This window comes from Chrysemys picta, chromosome 3, assembly GCF_011386835.1.
Source record: "Chrysemys picta bellii isolate R12L10 chromosome 3, ASM1138683v2, whole genome shotgun sequence".
Lineage (NCBI taxonomy): Eukaryota > Metazoa > Chordata > Testudines > Emydidae > Chrysemys > Chrysemys picta.
This window is the reverse complement of record NC_088793.1, coordinates 42,071,556-42,084,673: the sequence shown is the minus strand read 5'-3', so window position 1 is coordinate 42,084,673 and position 13,118 is coordinate 42,071,556. Positions and strand designations below refer to the sequence as shown.

The following is a 13,118-nucleotide window of genomic DNA, read 5'->3' as shown; positions in this document are numbered from 1 at the left end:
ATAATGTAATGGGAATATAGAAAAATGTTTTTATTATGGACCTTTCTGACTAGCTATGAGTGGGAAGTTTGATAGAAAATGAATTAGGAAAAAAGAACAGATGAACAATGTACTCAGAGTAAGAGACAGCTAAACATAGTTAATCACTTGAAAGAGGCAGTGTATGTAGGGGGAAGTTAACACTGGCAACAGTACTCTTGCACTGAACAGCTGGTTTAAGTCAGTGGTTACCTGGTTTTGAATATAGTTTGTTAAAAGAAGGAGAGGGCCTCCACAGCCTGCTGCAATAGTGCAGCCAGAACTCCAGGGAAAGACTGGGATATCATTTTAGTACTGTATGGGGAAAAATAATGAACACATCTTAAATCCTCTTTTATTCTCCAAAACCCATGCTGAAAAATATACCAAATTCCCTCTGTCTAGCAATGACACTAAACTGAGAAAGGATGAGACACCAGAAAAACTTGTGAGGAACTTTTGCTATGATGAACCCATCTCTCACTTTTTAGGTTGCCAACAGCATACTCATCGGTCTTATAAAATCTTCCCCACTAGAATTCCAGCAGTTATCTTTGCCCTTTCAAATGCTACACCCACTCCTACTCCATTATACTCAGTTGAACTGTCTTTAGGCTTTCAGACTACTCTTAAAGGAAAACTACTTTTAAAAAATATACTTGCTTTATCTTAGTTACAAAAATGTGTTACCATAATTAATATAATACATTAAAGTGAAGACCACCATCTTATCTGTCTGCTATCTTAGGTACTGATCCTAAACCTTGTGCCCATTTGGAGTACCACGTCCTCAAAGGGTTTCATAATGGAACAGGAGTCTGCCCACATGGATCCAGTCACAGGATAAGGATAAGTGTACCGGAACAGAGCAGTATTCCTTTAAATAATCATGAGCCTTCCAGTGGCACTGACTGTGCTCTTTGTTTTAGAAACCAGCCAGAGATGTAGTAAATAGGCAGTTAGACCTTTCATATCTGTGTATAGTTATTAAACACAGTTATATGGAACCCAACAATGTCCATGAATACTGCCCAATGTTCTCTAAAGTGGGTTGGGTCCTGCCCCCAAGGGGGAAGGGTGCTGCTTCTGAGGGGGAAAAGGCCAGGGGAGGGAACTGCAGAGTGAGCCCACCCAAAACTCACTCCACAGTGGCAGTTCCCTATCCTTTGGGCGTGGGAAAGGCCAGTGTGCGTGTGTGGGGAGGGTAAGGCTGGGAGCAAGGAGCAAATGGGAGAGCAGGGGGGCTAAGAGGGAACTGCAACCAGGTAGTCCCTTAGGATAGGAGCCATTTTAACTGGGAAAGCAAGTTTTGTAGGTCAAAGTGTGACAATCCCATGAAACCTGGGACTGTTCAGAGGTCTGCCCTTGTGGTTTCTTCATGTTGTTGTTGTGTAAAGAGCAAAAGACATAACAAAGGGACTGGATGATGAAGCCAGCTTCTTATGTCTTCCACTTAAGAACTCAAGAACATAAGAATGACCCTACTGGGTCAGACCAAATGTCCATCTAGCCCAGTATCCTGTCTTCCGACAGTGGCCAGTGCCAGATGCCCCAGATGGAATGAACAGAACAGGTAATCATCAAGTGATCCATCCCGTTGCTTATTCCCAGCTTCTGGCAAACAGAGGCTAGGGAAATCATATCATAAAATGTTGCTGCACTATGTACAGAAATATTGCAGTACATACTCTGGTTAAGTGATATCATTAGTAATGTGTACTTTATGATGCAAAAGTCCCATATAGGAAATAAGAAAAGAGAATTATTATAAACTGTATATTTTATTTCCTGCTCTCAGATATGTTGGCTAAGCTGTTTAACAAAATGGCTATGAAACCTCTGCTTTATTCCTCAGAGTAAGGCAAAAAGTGCTGCACAAATTGCAAATTACAGCTGAGGGGCAACTGTATTCTACTAAACTGGCCAAGTGGGATGGAGCCAGGACTACAGGGATCTGTTCCCATCTATGCAATGGATTCCCTGCATGACCTAAGGCAAGTCACATTTTTTTAATCTTCAATTTTCTAGTTTGAAAGATATGGTGATAATATATCTTTATCACTTTGATAAAGAGCTTTGGTTGATACTATATATAATATAGCAAGCTCAGTGTAAGTGCAAATAATTTTAATACCTTAGTTAAAAATACGAATAAGAGTTATTCAGGATGTTAGTATCTATTTTAACACTGTTTGTATTTATCAGAAATATGGATGTGGAAACCATGCTCGTAGACATACCCACAAATAAAGCCAGCAGTATGCAATGTGAGATGCTTGGCCCTATAAAGTCCAGAGAAATACTTCACTCTTTATCTGTGTTTTATTGATTCTTGAAATAAAGATCTCAAAGAGTCCTTAGTTACTGAAGAGTTTTAAAAAAATCAAAATAGGACAAAGTACAATACCTACTATTATACATGGGCCTGGACCCAGTCCTTTAGTCATTTCACATGAGTATTCTCATTCAAATCAGTGGGAGTTTAGCATGTGAAGGACTACAGGTTTGGGGGCCTTAATATATATTAGAATACTGGCCTATAATCAAGCCATCTTGTTCAGTTTCCTGTGTCCACTAATTCAAGACCACTCAAGCAGTCAGCATTTTCTTCTATTTGGTTTTTTACAATTTCTTCCTCTCAAAGCAGATGCTGTGCTCTTATATTCCACAGCTTTACAGATAACTTTATCACAGCTCAATTAACAGTGCATATTCTCAGCAAACAACCACTTAAAAAGGCTTTTTAGACTACATTCTAAAGTTAATAATTTATTGTCTAGCTTCATTAATAATAAAAGGTTTAAATTTTGCTACAGACTTTTGTGTAAAGGAGATCTAAGGAAGACCAACTTTGGACGTACTATATAAAAGCAATACTCCTACAGAGCAATGTTATTTTAAATAAGGGAAACATGTCTTTATCAGCATTCATGAATAGTAGCTCCTATTGTGGAGCTTGACCAGAAGATCACTGGCCTCAAAACAGGTTATGCATCTTCAGTTCAGGATGCATAACAACTCACAGTCAATTAAGACATAATAGAGCCTGTAATTGTGAAGCCTATTGCCTGATCTGGAGGATCCACATCCAAGGGCATTGCAGCTTAATTTAACTTTAACATTAGTTCACAGCTGACCTAATAACTTGAATGCTTCAGGTGCTCAGATACCACAGTGATGAGCTCATTAGAAATACTTAGATATACAGATGTCTAATAAATATTGACTAGGGTTACCATACGTCCGGTTTTTCCCGGACATGTCCGGCTTTTCGGCAATCAAACCCCCGTCCGGGGGGAATTGCCAAAAAGCCGAACATGTCCGGGAAAATGCCGGCCGGGCACTTCCCCTCCCGCGGCGGCTCTGCTCCTCCCCTGACTCTTCGGCTCTGTTTAAGAGCCGAGCTGCCCAAGTGCTATGGGCTTCAGGCAGCCCCCTTGCCTCCAGACCCCAGCCGCCGGCCGGGCACTTCCCCTCCCGGGCTCCGGTGGCGCAGGGTCCGGAGGCACGGGGGCTGCCCAAAGCCGGTAGCGCTCGGGCAGCTCAGCTCTTAAACAGAGCCGAAGAGTCAGGGGAGGAGCAGAGCCTCCAGCCGCAGCGGCTCTGCTCCTCCCCGACTCTTTGGCTGTGTTTAAGAGCCGAGCGCTACGGGCTTTGGGCAGCCCCCATACCTCCGGACCCTGCGCCGCCGGAGCCCGGGAGGGGAAGTGCCCGGCCGGGGGCGCAGGGTCCGGAGGCATAGGGGGTTGCCTGAAGACCAAGCGCTACCGGCTTCACAGTTTGCCGGGCAGCCTCCAGACCCTGCGGCCCCGGCTGGGCGCTTCCCCTCCCGGGCTCCAGCTGCGCTGGGGAAGCGCCGGCCGGGGGCGCAGGGTCTGGGGGCTGCCCGGCAAACCGTGAAGCCGGTAGCGCTTGGGCAGCCCTTTTCGCGTGGCTGGGAGTGGGAGGGAGGAGGGGGCGGAGTTAGGGCGGGGTGGGGGTGGGGGTGGGGAAATGGGCAGGGCCAATTTGTTAAATATGGTAACCCTAATACTGACAACCTTCAGCAATGCTCAAAAGTGAACTACAAAGCTTTTTATAAAACAAATCATAAAACAAAAATCAGACCGCAGCCAAAGCCCACTTTTTAAAACCACTAATGAGTGAAAACATGGGCCAGATCCTGCTGCTTTATGCAATCTAGCAACCATAAGAGCCAGTAGACCCAAACACTAGCATTCCCCCTACCTAGGAGTAGCTTTGTGTGGCAGAAAGCTACTGTCCAGGGAAAATGGATCATGACTATTCCCTGTTGATCCACAGCTGTTGAGACATGGGTGGCTGCTCAGCACGACCACAGGATAAGGCAAGTGTAATGGAGAGTGAATACCCCACCCGCACTCTTCTGCCAGCAGTCACTTGTCCAGATTGGATGGCATGTTTAGATGTAAAAGGATAACTGGAAAGCTACAGCAGAAAGTATGAGATCATGCATTTGAGCTCATAAATTAACTGCACCCATAAAAGTGAATGGGCATTTTTTAAATGTGCACACTTGTAATAGGTAAGCACCCTCTTTTGTTACACAAGAGCTCAACGTCAATGAAACCATACCTACAGGCTTTTACATTTTTTGTGCACACTCAGCTTCACAACGCAGAAAGACGAAATAAATAAAAAAATCAGAAGTCAAAAATTTAGCCCTAGAATTACAATTGTTTTTAAAATTGGAAATCAGCTCTACATTTGTCCTTTAGCAACTGATAATAAATTAATAATAAGTAAGAATACTTTACAATTACAGTATTTGGAGCCTTTAATCTGAGGATTTTAATAGTGCTTTGAAAAACATTAACTAATTAAGTCTGACAACATTACTGCAAGGAGACAAGGCCGTATAACTCAGTCCCTTCCTTTTAGCTCAGGATAAAAAAATTAAGTGGACACTTACCTTCAGCGAGAGTACAAATGTGTCTTTTTCCTCTCTCTCTGCTCTGTGCTAGTTCAAAATCAGCAAACCTGCCTGTTCTCTCTGGGCATGTCTTCACTGCAGTGTTAGCACAAGGTATAACTCAAATGTTTCCCCTAAACCAAGTCCCATCTACACACAAAATTTCCATTTTCAGGTTAAGTGGTAGTTTAATCTTGAGCTAGCTGGCCCTGCAGGGCATGTGGGTTGAAGCTTGAGTACACTGACATTGGTGCTAGTAATGCAGTGAGGACATAGCTACTCTGTGCTGTTAATCCAATCAGTCTATGCTGATCAGCTGTTATTTTGCAGTGTGACTGCTGTCACTCAAGCTAAACTAAGTCAAGGGTAGTTGAAGGTGGAGATAGGTTCCGGAGTGACCTAGACAAATTGGAGGATCGGGCTAAAAGAAATCTAATGTTCAACAAGGACAAGTGCAGAGTCCTGCACCTAGGATGGAAGAATCCCATGCACTGCTACAGGCTGGGGACTGACTGGCTAAGCGGCAGTTCTGCAGAAAAGGACATGGGGATTACAGTGAACAAGAAGCTGGATATGAGTAAACAGTGTGCCCCTTGTTGCCAAGAAGGCTAACAGCATATTGGGCTCAGTGGAATAGCCAGGTTCTAAGAGCTGGGGGAGCAAACACATTAAAAAAGGCACCCCCCCTTGGCTCCTCCTCCGGCCATGCTACACACCCTCTTGGCTCCTCTTCCAGCTGCGCCCCCGCTTGGCTGGCTCCTCCAGCCATGCCCCCCCCCCGGCTCCTCCGGCCACGCTGCAGCCATGCTGCGTGCATCCCCCCTCGCTCCTCCGGCCGCGCCGCCTCCCCCTTGGATCCTCCGGCCGCACTGCAGCCATGCTGCGCTCCACCCCCTTGCTCCTCCAGCCGTGCCGCAATGCCTCCCACTTGGCTCCTCCGGCCGCGCTGCCTCCCACTTGGCTCCTCCGGCCGCACCACCTCCCCCTTGGCTCCCCCAGCCGCACCGCCCGCCCCTCGTGCCTCGCTCCTCCAGCTGCGCCCCCTCGCTTTTTTTTTTTTTGCTTGGGGTGGGGGCAAAAAAAGTTAGAGTCAGCCCTGCGCTCCTCGCCCCAGCTCACCTCTGCTCCGCCTCTACGGGCCTGAGCGCACCGCCGCTTGCTTCTCCGCCCCAAGCTTCCAGCGCGAACAGCTGATTCGCGGGAAGCGGGAGGGGGCCGGAGAAGCAGAGCGGGGCGGCGCCTTCAGGGGAGGAGGCAGAGTGGAGGTGAGCTGGGGCTAGGGGGCGGGGCAGGGAGCTGCCGGTGGGTGCTCTGCACCCACCCACTAAATTTTGGAGCACCCACGAGTCAGCGCCTAAGGCACCACTTTTGGATATGTGCTCAGTGGGGGTGCAGCCGCTTCCCCTACTCCCCCCTAGCTACGCTACTGATTGGGCTGCATTAGTAGAATCATTTCCAGCAGATCGAGGGAAGTGATTATTCCACTCTATCCGGCACTGGTGAGGCCACATCTGGAGTATTGCATCTAGTCTTGAGCCCCCCACTACAGAAAGGATGTGGACAAATTGGAGTGTGTCCAGCAGAGGGCAGGCTGGGGCAAATGACTTACGAGGAGAGGCTGAGGAAACTGGGCTTATTTAGTCTGCAGAAGAGAAGATTGAGGGGGGATTTGATAGCACTCTTCAACTACCTCAATAGGGGTTCCAAAGAGGATGGAGCTAGGCTTTTCTCAGTGGTGGCAGATGACAGAACAAGGACCAATGGTCTCAAGTTGCAGTGGGGGAGGTCTAGGCTGGATATTAGGAAAAACTATTTCACTAGGAGGGTGGTGAAGCATTGGAATGCGTTACCTAAGGTGGTGGTGGAATCTCCATCCTTTGAGGTTTTTAAGGCCTGGCTTGACAAAGCCCTGGCAGGGATGATTTAGCTAGGGTTGGTCCTTCTTCGAGCAGGGGGTTGGACTAGATGACCTCCTGAGATCTCTTCCAATCCAAATCTTCTATGATTCTGTGAACGTTGATAATCAAGTCACACCTCTCTCTCTCTCTTTTTAATTTCTAAGGGGGGATAGTTTCCTATTTTACATAAATGGGGATTACTGGTTTGGGGTGGTCCAGGGGAGAAGGGGAAAGTTGTTCTGAGGGAGGTATCATTTGCAAATCCTAATGAGAGTGTTTATTTTGGGAGGAGCTCTCCACTTCATTTTGGTTTTTGCGACCCTTGCTCTCCTGGTGACTAGGGACATGATGAAAGCTGGTGACTCAGGATCCCTGCATTAGGGTTAAAACGCTTTACAGCAGAGGAGTTATGTGTGTGTTGCTGGTGAAACCAGTGAGGATTAACCAGCAGAATGCAGGCTTTGTAGGAACAAGGGAAACCTTTGAAGGAGATCAAACAACTAAAGGGAGGCGAAGGTGGTTTTTTCAATAGTCTAATATAAGTTTAAAGATTGCTATATTGGTCTAAACGCTTACTGGTGTCAAGATTTGTGCTCTATGTCTTACAGAAATGTCTAGACTGTAATGGGATACCCCTCCCCCATTACATAGGTTGCAGGTGGGTGTTGTTTGAGACAGACGGGAGGGGATAGGATTTCAATCAAAGGGGTTTTTTTGGTTTTTTTTTAAATGCGGGGCAATGTTACCTATCACCAGCTCTAGAGGCAGCAGATGGTCATGTGTGAAGAAGCAGCTTGCATTGGCAGGATTGGTGGGTTGCTAGACAATGTGGTCTCCTCTCATACCCCTGGTGCTACATTATTACTCATTAACTTTGTACTGGAAATGGTTTTAGATCGTGGAAAGATCCTACGACAGGATTGTCGGGCAGCCAACCTCTCTTATTAAAAGCTCAGTTCCATAGAAAGCTTAGAACAGTGCGTTTAGCATTCTCAGAGTCAAAGTAGGGAGCAAAGGGCTGTCCTGAGCCTTTCAAGTGGACTACCCAGCGATTTGCCTTGGGGTCTGCTGACAACATCTATTCATCCTACTTAAGGCTATGTGTTCTCAAGATCTTCTTTCTATTAAAATAAAGCAATTGATTGGAGCCCCAGAACTGATATCTCATGGAAAGCTGTTAAATTTAAACAACCATTTTTGACACACCATTTCACATGATTGTGACAGTATCACCATTCCCAAGACTTCAGATGTCATGAGATGAAAAATAGGGGGGCTATTTTATTTCCCTTTGGCCTGCCAGTGATCATGCAATCTACCTGGTCCTACAAGCAATCTCCACACTTCTAATCCTCTGTTCGAGGCCAAAGGCCACTCTGCTATCAAAATAATTTAGAGTAGCCTACGGACCACAACTTAATTATGCTGATTGTATGGGTTGCCCCCTGGAGACAATTTCACCTGCTAGGAATTCACTGGAGTGAAGTGTACCTTGCCCCCACTCTCTCATGCCCTCAGCCACAACCCTGGAATGCCCTCTGTGCTGAGGAGGGGAGCAGACCCGTCAACTTTACATCACCCGCGGTGCCTAAGCAACTCAAAGCAGCTGGACAGTGGCTGAACATCTGACCCTATATTTCTAACTAACTTTTAGCCCAAAATTTCTTAGTGAATGATGCTAAAAATGTGTGCTTATGTTCCCTAGCACTGGTATTGTATATTGTTATGCACAACATGATAAGATTAATATTCCAGAGTAAACTTTAAATGAGACTCCTAATTTGAATCACTCTTTCAAGCAAAGGTTGCCATCACCACCTTCATCAGAGGATAGTATGTAGTGAAGTTCAGTTTTGGTATTAGAGCTGAGCATGACATTTCTAGAAAGCCTAGAAGAGCCTTAAGTTAAAATTCATGACAGAAAAAACAGTAACTAGAAAATATGTATTTTTATATTCAAAATTAAAATGCACATGACAAATACAGTAGCACAACTCTTGTGACCAATTGAAAATAGCACTTCCTTGAAGTGGTAGCTATCTGTATTATATCAGTTTTCCAAGTGACTTAAGTACAGGACATTTACCGATAAATATTGATTTTTAATAAGGTCATTATGAAGATTTAGTGCTGAGAGGTTAATACCAGAGTATGGGAATCAAATTTCTATTGACTGCAAAGATCAATAGACTTTAATAGTGGCTGCAAAAAACGAACATTTCAGGTAATATATGTGTTTGTCACATCTATTTTCTACTTCCTTTCAGATGGAGCTATGTGAAGGACAGATGCAAAGTGCATGGAAAGTATGAAGATCTGGAGCCTGATTTCTCTCTCTCAATTATAAAAGGAGGAGAAATAGAATGCATAAAACTAGAGAACGGAAGTTAAGGCAATTGGACAATCTATCCAAAATCCATCTTTAAGACAGCTGCAAAGCCAGCACTGACTGGTGTCACACAGAGTACACTGTGACCATATGAAGAGAGCTTCCATAAAACCTTCCTAACCAATGAGAGCACAGATAGCATAATATGCCCAAATAAATCTGTTAGTCTTTAAGGTGCCACCAGACTCCTCTTTGTTTTTGTGGATACAGACTAACACAGCTACTCCTCTGATAATGGGCCTGTACATTCCAGAAGTTTAGGATTCACCCCTCATACTTGCCTTACAACCATGCTGCTTTCTGTAAGTAACCTAGCATAGGACAGATTTTTTCTTGCTGTCTGGAACAAGCTTACCTTGTTATCTCACTCACCTTCACATCTCCTACCTTGATGAGTGCCTAGCAGCTCTTATTGCCATTTCTAATTCCATTGTCCTGCCTACTCTAAATCACAGGCTGAAATGTGTCATTTAAAGTAGCTCCAAGCAGCTTTAAATTGAACCTCCTTTGTGCATTATGATTATGGAGAGCAGAATTCCACATAGTAGGTTTAATATTGACTGCACCTACATTTGTCCTGGCCATATCCTCTAGTCTCAACTGACTGGTAGTTCTGATGAGCACAGTCCCATACATCACAATAGTCAGTGGGAGTACAACAGCAATACTTTCCCCTAGTCTGCAACACTTTACATCTGGTGCAATATGCAACGGTTGTCACCTATGTACATTGGAATTGATATTTGGACCCCTGGAATGAATTTAAACAATGCAGGTAATAGTGCCAATATGCAAGTTTAAGAAATCCAGTTAAAGAGTGTTCTGACCCCACCTTTTTGTATACAACCAGTAGATTCAGGAGCAGGTGGTTATTTATTGGTGAAACAATTATCAGTATTGGCAATGATCAGTTAGGAGTGAAATTTTCAAAAGCATCCAAGGAACTTAGACACATAATTTAAAATGACTTGTGCACCTAAATCCCCCTTAGGTAACATTTGAAAAGAGTTCAGTCAAACCAGGGAAGGAAGTTACTGATTTATTTCATTTTTACCCCCTTGCCTTATCTTATACTTGTCTTGTTTATTTAGACTGTAAACAATTCAGGTTAGGGCTTATTTCACCATGTATTTGTCCAGCACCTAGGACAATGGGACCTCTTATTACTTATTTATATTACAATGTCACCTATAATAAAATATGCTGTTTTTCTTACCATTTCTTCATTCTTCTTTCCCACAAATGCCTCTAAATCTCTTATTTCTGTTCTGCCTCTCTCATCAGCATCTCTCCTCCTACTAGCCTCTCACCTGAGCGCTGCCTTGTTTCATTGCTGCTATATTTCTTCTTTCCTTGCTCTTTTTCACCTCTGACTTTCCTATCGATTTTGCTACTGCACTAAGTTTTGCTTTTACAGAATAAGTTGTATTTGAATCTTTATTAATATTTAAGTTAATGAAAGTATCATGTCATGAGAACTAGGTCCATCAACTGTTTCTTCCAGTTAGGAATTATGCTAATCCTTTCAGAATTCAAAGCATTAATATTATATTGCTCAGACATGATAGCTTGAATAAGCTTTCAGGATCTGGTGTGCCACCCATTTCATTGTTCCCTAGGGAGGATGATTAAGAATACAAATAGATCATTGGATAAGATCATTTTGCTGAATAGGAGGAAAATGATTTTTTCTTTGGGCGTGTAGCAGAGACTCACCAGTGTGGCACCTCCTGCTGGTTGGTTGGGGAATTAGCTCAACTCCAGCTATGGAGCATCTCCTTCTGGCCAGTGTCCCTCCTGGACCCTGGTAACCCTTTCCTCAGGGTTCTGCCCCCAGCAGTACCCCCTTACTCTGGGTCTCCCCTCCCAGAGAAACCCCCAACCCTCTGTCCCCACCTTGCTTTAGTGGCTACTCCCAGTCATCATCTAGCCCCCGCTTACTGGGACAGACTGCAGCCTATAATGGCCACTCAACATTGGCAAGGAGGTAGGACCTACTGCTTTTGCCTATTCCCAGGCTGTATCCCTGCAGCCCCAGTACCACTGTAGGCCTTCAGCAAGGCCTGCAGCCTGGGGTTTTACCAGGCTGGGGCTCCCCAGCCCAGCCCTGCTTCAGGTACCTTACTCCCAGACAGCTAGCTCTTCCCACTTCAGGGCTAGAGTGAGACTCCTCTGTTTCCTAGACCCACAGCCCTTTTATCCAGGCCAGCTGTGGCCTGATTAAGCCAGCCACACCTGGGGCCAATGACCTTGCTAGCCTCCCTCAGCTGCTCTGAATCCCTTTTACTTTGGAATGGGGCAGCTGCCCTACTACAGGGCATATACTGTCTTGTAATGGATTGGTTGAAACTGGTGGGTATAACAGCTGCCCTTCATTCAGGATAAATGTAAAAACTATTGAGTTCCTTTATGAAATGGTAAGCTGAAATAATACAGGCCTCCACCCAAAACAAAGCCACATGCAAGGCTGGAGTAGGAATTAGCTGCGTGGCACAAGGAGGGTCCCCTGTGATATGATAAACTCAGGGATGAGGGAGTGACTAAATTGGAGGGGGGTGTGTGTGTGTGTGTGAGAGAGAGAGAGAGAAGCAGTGAGAAACAGCACAGAAACATACACAGAAAAGCCCTGGTGGCAGCAGAACAAGCACTGGAAGCCTACAGAGAGTGCCTGAGAGAGAGTTTTGGGGGCTGACTGCTGGCTGAAAGAGGATAGGAGTTGTGAGCAAAGAAACTATCTCCTGTTTGATTCCTCCTGTGTTCAAAATGACAGCGGGGCTGTGTACATGCTTTGGAAATAAACAAGACTGCTTCTAAGAAATATCTGACTCCATTGTCAATTTCATGTCCTAATGAAAAGTTAATGAAAGTATCATGTCATGAGAACTAGGTCCATCAACTGTCTCTTCCAGTTAAAGTGATGAAAAGGAGCCTTTGTGTAACCGAGAATTCCCAGTCATGAGGCTCCCTAAGCAACCCTAGGAACACTCTGTGATGGAAGGCACTCCTGTATTCACACCCTACACACTATTGTAATACTTTTTGTACAAAATATGCCTTGTAAGGTATCAGTTAAAACTGGTCAATATATCACGATAAAATGTATATAGCAACATTTTATGTAAAGTTATTAACATAAGCTTAAATCATGACTCAAGTGTGTTTATCAGCCAAGTCTAGGAAGTGGGTAAACCTGTTTCTCAAAGAAAAAGGGTAAGTTGATGCCCCAGCCAGGTGTCATCAAAACTGATGGGCCATCACTGATCAAGTTGGCCATTCTTTGGCAAGGACTGGGAGGAGGCGGAGGAACAAAGCAATCTGATCTTAGCAAACAACAGCATGAAACCTCCCCCCTCACCATAAGACTCCATGTCTCCTTGCTCTCCGCTGAAAATAACTTTATCTAGGGTCACTCTCAGGGAAATGCATTTTCAAAGGGTGTCTGAACTGTAAAAACGAGTAGCAAACCCACACCAGGTTATCTCTCCCTGTCCATCTCTCTCTTTTCCATCTAAGAAGACAAAAGAAACAATCTATAGACGTTGGATGCAGCTCCTGACCTGAAACTTGGCCAGCAATGATACTGGGAACCTGTGGTTAGAACTTCACCTTAAACCAAGGCTAGTTTGTTAAATTTAGAAAGTGTTTTATCTTTATTTTTCTTGTAACTATTTCAGACTTTAATGTCTTATTATCTGTACTCACTTAAAACCTATCTGTAGTTAAATAAACCTGTTTTTGCTCTTTAATTAAAATTAATCTAGTGTTGTGAACTATATGTGTAACTCCATTTAAGGTGGCAAATTGTTGTATATTGTTCCCTTGCAGGGACAACAGATCTTTGTAATCGGAACTGTCCAGGAGAGAGCTGGACTGTACAGTACAG

At 44.5% G+C, this 13,118-nt stretch overlaps 1 protein-coding gene across 14 annotated transcripts in view; it reads right to left on the bottom strand.

Moving 5' to 3' along the window:
• DLGAP2 (DLG associated protein 2) overlaps window positions 1-13,118 on the bottom strand; it is a 655,212-nt gene that overhangs the window by 363,456 nt on the left and 278,638 nt on the right. Inside the window, exon 1 of one of the 14 annotated variants that reach the window (XM_065590153.1) lies at window positions 11,356-11,378. The exons of 10 other annotated variants lie outside the window; for them this stretch is intronic. The gene's annotated coding sequence lies outside the window, so the exon portion shown is untranslated. Of the gene's footprint in view, window positions 1-10,951; window positions 11,044-11,355; window positions 11,379-13,118 lie in introns of those variants that run through there. 3 more of the 14 variants (XM_065590152.1, XM_065590156.1, XM_065590155.1) reach the window with 3 other exon arrangements.